Here is a 7,391-nt window from a genome sequence, read left to right as displayed (position 1 = left end):
GAGTCAAGGAAGGAAGTTTGATGCTGACTTGCAACGTTTCTTCTTGACTGATCAGTAAACAGCGGTTAATGCTAAGGTTGGCTGTTTAGCAATAGTTTATAAAGATAGCTAATTATAGGATGTTACTGACAGTGTTAATATGTTTCCTAAGGGAGAAAGTACTATTGGTGTGGGAAATGACAGATGCCAAATTCTTATGTATAGCACCTTTAAACTACACTGAGTGTCTTTTAATGGTTTTATAGGCTGGAACTCACTTTAGCTTAAACTAGAATCACCAGTATTATTATTCGTTTAGAGTACAAAATGTCAAAATTTGTCATGTCACCGATAGCAAAAGTTACTGTTTTTCAAGGTGTTTGATATTTTGTATTTCTTCTGACAAACACTAAAAGAAAATTTGAATGAAATGGAGAACGAAAAGCAAAATGACGCTTTTTTCAAGCTGCAGTTGGCAAATGATTGATATTTTTATTCAATACCAAAGTAAACTTATCTGCAACCAATACAGTGAATAGGTAAAGTGTTTCCTATCCTTCATATGCCCTCATAAGGGATATATTTGCTGATTATCTGAGAAATTGATGTGCCACCGGTCCTTCCTCCTCCTCTGGCAGTCACTGTGAACATACAGCCTGGAAACCGTGCCTGGGCACTGACAGATGTACGAGCTGCTTCACATGCTGCTTCGTATTACAGTAAAAGCTAAGCAACCACCAGGATCACATTAACCCCCTGAACAAACACACACATTCACATCAAAACTTAAGCCTTCATGACGCAGACAGCTATGAACTTGCACACAGACACACACATGCTCCTATATCCACTACAATCAGAGCTCCTTTGCCTTATTTGGCTGAACAACATGAAAAAGTGTGTGATCGCTTAACAATAATACGACAAAGGATGGGAATACATTAAATACATAAAGTGCAGAAATAAGTGTCCAGTTTACTCTTTGCAGTCCAGACGTCACATTACGTCCTAAACCATGAATTGGCCTTTACAGTCACTCACTAACCACACAAACAGTGGCAGTGTCTTGAAGCACTCACTGTCAGCACTTGGCTGGTTGGTTGGTTGGCCAACACTAAATTGGTTTTTCTTTCATGGAATAGTTCACATTATTTCCTGCGTTGGCACCTAGAGGTGTCATTTAACATAAGTCACTCATTCACTGTGTGACACACAAACATATACAGATAACATGCATCATAATATTGGCATACTAACCCCTAACCAAAACCAAGTCTTAAACCTAAGTTTATGGTCTACCTTGTCTGGGCCTGTTTTTTGTCTCCAAATGGACACAAGTCTTCAAAATGAGACACGGTTAACAAGAACACACAGCCACACTTCTGTGGGGCTTTGGGGAGTAATCTTACTTATAAAACAAATGGTTAACCTTGTGGGAACCAAATTTGTGTCCCAGTATGGGAGTTGAGTCCACAAAATGCTAATGTGGAAACAGTCTTTTGTCCCCCACAATGTGATGGACATACACACATTTCATTCTCCTGCCATCACATCTTTCTCACAGACTGCTCTGTTGTGTGGTCGCTCTCCCAAACCATTTTTGCATTTTGCTTCATTGAAAACTAATGAAGTGGGGTAAATATGATCTTTCATGCTGAGGTGCGTCTTCTTAGATGCACCGGCCAGACAAAATATGAAGATGATTCCAGATGACAAATACCTTTCACCGTATACGCTGCGCTGTCAAGGAACATGCGCGTGTCATTTCTTTTGTGAGACTTCGATCAATGTGCCGTTGTGTGTCTTTCAGGAGAAAATTGGGCATGTAAAGAGAGAAGGGTCGTCTGTGAAGACTCTCTTCATGCAGTTCTCACAACATGTTTTCTACATGGACAATACTGTGAATGATTGTACTTTGATGCAAATTGCATCCATTGTGAACAGTTTTAAAATTCCAGTAATTCAGTTTTCACTCTTAATTTAATCAAGCCTGTATTTTGTCAACATTTATCAACCAAATATAGATTAAAGGCATGCTGCAGTGTTGAAACTTTCATGGTGTCTGTGTCGATCTCCAGTCAACAGATGGCAGAAGCTACTGCTCTGGTAACTCTGGGACAGATCTTCATTCTGTGAGAGTTTTATAGCGTTTTATATGTGAAATTAAGCGTCTGGTCAAACAGCATTTCAGTGTTGGGTGGCCTGATGAGCTTTTGAAAAAGAGGCCTCAGCATTGAGAAGTGCCTCTGATCAACTGTGGAAAAACTAAATGATAGCAATTATGAGTCACTCATGAAGCTGCGTAATGTGTTTATTGTGTTTGCAAAACATGTTCACACCTGACAACTGTTAACCTCAACAGAACTGGAGTTATGAAGCTTGAAACACTGGAAGATGGTAAATGACTGTGTTTTGGTTTGGTTTTTTTTTTTTTTTTGCTAATGCTATAAGCTTAAAAAAACTATAACTTCATCATAAATGAAAGACCCTGAATTTCATGAGACAATCAGAACTGGATCCAGGATTCCAAAAATTAGGTCACAAGTCAATATTTTTCAGGTTTTATATATTGAACTATTCAATTATTGTTCTCAGAACCTTCTCCACACTGCCAGAACTGAAATCCAGTGGGCAAATAGTGTGTCCTTACTCTGTTTATGTATTTTGTTGACTTGAAAAGTCATCAAACAGTCGCAATTAGCATTAACCGTGGTGACACATCACATCACGTTTCCTGTGGCTGCTTCACATTAAAGGCCAATTCAGTTGAGCACTCTATATGAAGGAAGAAATGTTGAGTTTGCATTAGCAGTAGCTTTATAAAATAAGATAAGATCCAAAATCTAAAATTATGCTAGATTACATGCATTCATTTCCTATGACTCTCTCATGTTTTGTTCGGCAACCTCAATCCATCATGGAAATGGTGGACTCTGCCACTACCAATGAAAACAACTACATTGAGATATCATGTAAATGTAAATACGTACTATAAGAAAAATGGTTTGATAGTCTTAAGGATTACAACTTTGAATATATTTGAATAAGATGAAAAATAACGAAATCACCCAATCAAATACACACCGTGCACACTTCAGTAACTGTAGGACACCCCCAGGTTCCAAGGATCCCAAAGGCATGATGTCAGTGTCCTCAATGGCAGCTACGACCCTGAGGACAAGACAAAGACTACAATCTGTTTTCAGCGTGATTCAGCAGTGTGTCACGTGTGCTGGGTCACAAACCAACTGAGAACGTTAGTGTTCAAATGCAGCTCTCGCATGACTTTGATGGATAAGATCAATATGATATGACATTTCCAAGTAAAATCCAAGATGCAAAAAAAGTTTGGGAGCCCTTTTCCAGGGAGGAAGGAGAGAGCAAGTGACAGTGGAAGAGAGAGATGAGACGAGAGATGACAAAAAGTGTGAGACAGAGAGAGAGCAATAGAGCGCAGAGAGAAAGATATCGGTGTAGGGAAGAGAAAGACAAACAGTCAGGGAAAAAGGGAAAGTTATATATAAGTGCTCTAAGGAGCTTATCGCTCATATGATAATCATCATTCAATTTGATCAGTTGGCAGATAGAAGGTCAAGAAGGCAGCTAGTCATAATTGTGCCTCCCAGCTCGGCCCGACTGAGTCGTTTCAGGTATTGGGTATCATGTGCATCTATATGTGTGTTTGCGTCTACTTCTACCTCTGCGAGGACCAATTTGAATTGTAGACCTTGGCAGCAAGGACATTTTAAGAAAGTGAGGATATTTTGGATGTTCGTGTGGTAGAGGATTGAGCCTTGGTTTTTGGGTTAAGGTAAAGATTTGGTTTAGGTGAGGTAAGGGGTGGGATGAGGCAAGGTCTGGAAGAGTGTGAGAGAGACAGACAGATACAGAGAGACGGGTAAAGGTAGAATGATGAGCTCATGTCCAAATGTTTTGGAATAGTGTCTTCTCATCAGTTATACATTTCTGTAACAAAACTACATTTCTGTGTGATCTTTGGAGTCATGCTTCATCGAAATCCAGCCAACTGCTCACACTTTTTCTTTTGCAGTTGATGTCTCTGTCTTGTAAAGATTTTGTGGGCCTGTCAGGATCATTCAATCGGATTTTTCCTTGGCAGCTTGAGGCAAAGTTATCTCTGGTCTCACCTGATGACAATGCTAATAACATGCTCAAAGTCATGCTGTCACAACTACCACTGGTGGTAAAACAAACATTCATAGGCTAAGCGCTAGTAGAAAGGCTACAACAGCATGTCCAGCAAAGTAAATCCAAAAGGTCGGGTTGAAATCCTGCTGCTTTCATTTTATATTGATGTCATTCTGTGTGTCATCATCCAAAACAGAGTCCAGTTTCCTCTGTTAATGTTCACATCCAGATGCAGGAATAAAGTTATTGTCATGTAAAGTTCTACTGAGAAAAATAAGGAACCGAACTGATTGTAATTCCCTGAAAAGGACACCGTGTGACAAATGATGAATTGTCTTATATTGCTGCCATTACACACACTTGAAACATGTCAGTCAGTGAGAGGCGTCATTTATCATCACTCTGTAAGATGTTATGCTTTCGACAAGGAACATCCAGATGCACCACTGTCACTTTTTCTTAAACACTGACTGCTGACTGAAAAGATTGAAAGGAATTGGTTCATCCTTGAAGAACAGTTGTTCTCATTTGCCTTATTTGCTAAACTGCATGATGAACCGCAGGTAATGACTATTTCTGAGATGTGTGTGTGTGTGTGTGTGTGTGTGTGTGTGTGTGTGTGTATTTGGCTGGGAGAGAGAGACGCAGGTGGTGACTTTCAGGCATGGAAAGCCTTTGGAGACTCTGTTCAAACCACCAGGGACCAAATGAAAAACATTTTTTACCTCTTTTCTTTCCGTTTTTCTTCACCACTTTCTCTTTTCCCTCACGCTCTTCTCCTCTTAACTCCATGCTCCTCTTGTTTTTTGTTTTTTTTCTTTATGTGCTCCTTCCTTCTCAGGTTTCCTCCCTGTGTGAGTTATGTACATGTAGCTCCATCTAGTGGTAAACCCTATGGATGGCAATTTTCACTCACCTGCCCATAGTGGTGTCTGCTGAGGATTATGATCAAAGAATGGTATAATTCGCTTTTTTACAAGTCAGTTTATGAGTCAGAAACCAGTGGAAAGTGGAGAAGTTGTGGAAAATTCAAATGCGTCATGCTCAGTGGTATCAGTCACCTTATCTAATCCTTGGTAAGAAAACAAATAAGCTTATTTCTTAAAATGTCTGACCATTGTTTTAATGTTTGCTGCATTTGCACAATATTTACAACAAGGCTCCATGATTGTAGAGGGAGTTCCACACTTGATAGTTTCCCGCTGCCTCCTCTCTTTATGCTTTGCTAAGCTAATCGTTTCATGGCTCCAGTTCCACACTATTAATCTCTTTATCCACCTCTCTGCAAAAGAGGGAATGAGCACATTTCCCCAAAGGTTAGACCATCAAGTCCAAAGTGTTAGTTCTGATTGTCCAACAACAGATCCATAGGACGAGATACTTTACACACAAATAAAACCCACAAATAATAAGTGCTTCATCTGTGGGAGGAACAATGCAGTTTAAGACAACGAGCCATGATGTCTTTCTGTCAGATAACAACAATATCAGAACTTTTTCTGCTGCTGTCTCCTGACTCCTCCTTACTCTCCTTCCTAACTTCCCTTTCTTCCACAGACCCACCCTTGTTTTCTCTTCTGCTCTTTCTCTTGGTTCCTCTGCTTGTTCTTCTTCCCCTATCGCCCTCCCTTGCTTTCATTTCCTCCTTCCCATGCCTCCCGCTCTCTTGTTTTCTCGTTTTTCTCCCTCCACCTCCTCTCCCTGCCGTGGGCAACCCGGCTGTGATGCTGTTTTAGATCCACTGGAGGGATAAGTGTTGGAGCAGAACAGACTCTGCTGTTCTTGCATGAGAGAGAGAGAGAGAAAGTGTGTGTGTGTGTGTGTGTGTGTGTGTGTGTGTGTGTGTGTGTGTGTGTGTGAGACATCCTTAATATATTTTCTCAGTATAAGTGTGTGTGTGTGTGTGTGTGTGTGTGTGTGTGTGTGTGTTTGCTTGTTCCAGTGTGTGGATGTACAGCATCAGAGACAAGTGTCACCTGAATGCCCCAGGACTCACCTAATGCCTTTACCCATAAAAGTTTGTGTGTGTGTGTGTGTGTGTGTGTGTGTGTGTGTGTGTGTGTGTGTGTATCAGGTGTTTGCCCATGGGTTTTACCAAGGGATACAAATGTTTGCCTTGCGGCTGCTTGTGATCTATCGAGCTAGCCAACTAGCTATTAAGGAAAACCTTAATGCCACAAACAAAGCAATGTCTACTTGTGGCTTCTTTTCCAGCAATGTCAATCAGTCCACCATTTTCCTTCAAAAACAATAAATAAAAATATATCTCAAAAAATTTCAACAACTATTGGAAAGATTTCCATGAAATTCTGTACGGACATTCATGGTCCCCAGAGGCCGAAGCTCTGTGACGTAGGCGATCCTCTTAATTTCCCTCTGGTTCGACCAGAAGGTCAAAGTTTTCACGTCTCCGGAGAAATGTCTACAAAATGGATTGGCACAAAGTTTTTATGATTCAATGAATCCTAATGACTGGGGTGATCCTTTGACTTTTCCTCTTGTGCCACCATGAGGTTGACATTTGTGGTTTTGAATGAAATGTCTCCACAGCTACTGGATGGATTGGTATTAAATGTCATGCAGACATTCATGTCCCCCTCAGGATGAATTGAAGTAACTGTAGTGACCCACTGACCTTCAGGTTTTCAATTTAGGATCATTACTTGGTCACAGTTCGAATCTGTCCAATAATTTGGATTATGATCAGCTTCAATCTTACTTTCTGTTTAACGCTGATTACCAAAGGCTTGCATGATAACATACTAAACTAAAATGGCGAACATAGAGACATTATACCTGCTAAACATTAGCTTGCGTTTACTCTGGGATTCTGAGAGTATCAGTGTGCTTACTCTAGTTTTAGACACTTGAAAATGCAGATTTTGCAAGAAAAAAAAAACAGATATTAGAAGAAAGTCTGAAAAGATAAACATCTCATAACCCCTACAATTTCTCCTGCAGCCCCCTGTGAGGGTCTCAAACTCCCAGTTTGCAACCCCTGCTTTAGACAATAGTGTGCTTCCAACTTTGCACTCACAGTTTGGGGAGGGCCATTTCCTGTTTCAACAAAACAATGCCCTCATGTTGAAAATTAGATCTGCAAAGAAACTGTTTTCCCACTTGGGTGTGGAGAACTTGACTGGTCTGCACAGGGCCCTGACTTCAAATCTATCTGGGCTGAAATGGCCTGATCACCCAACATCTATGACAAACCTCACAAATGCTCTTCTGGCTGAATGAGAGCAAATCCCTGCAGCCTGGTA

Source organism: Chaetodon auriga, chromosome 5, assembly GCF_051107435.1.
Source record: "Chaetodon auriga isolate fChaAug3 chromosome 5, fChaAug3.hap1, whole genome shotgun sequence".
Taxonomy (NCBI): Eukaryota; Metazoa; Chordata; class Actinopteri; order Chaetodontiformes; family Chaetodontidae; genus Chaetodon; species Chaetodon auriga.
This window is presented reverse-complemented; position numbering follows the sequence as displayed.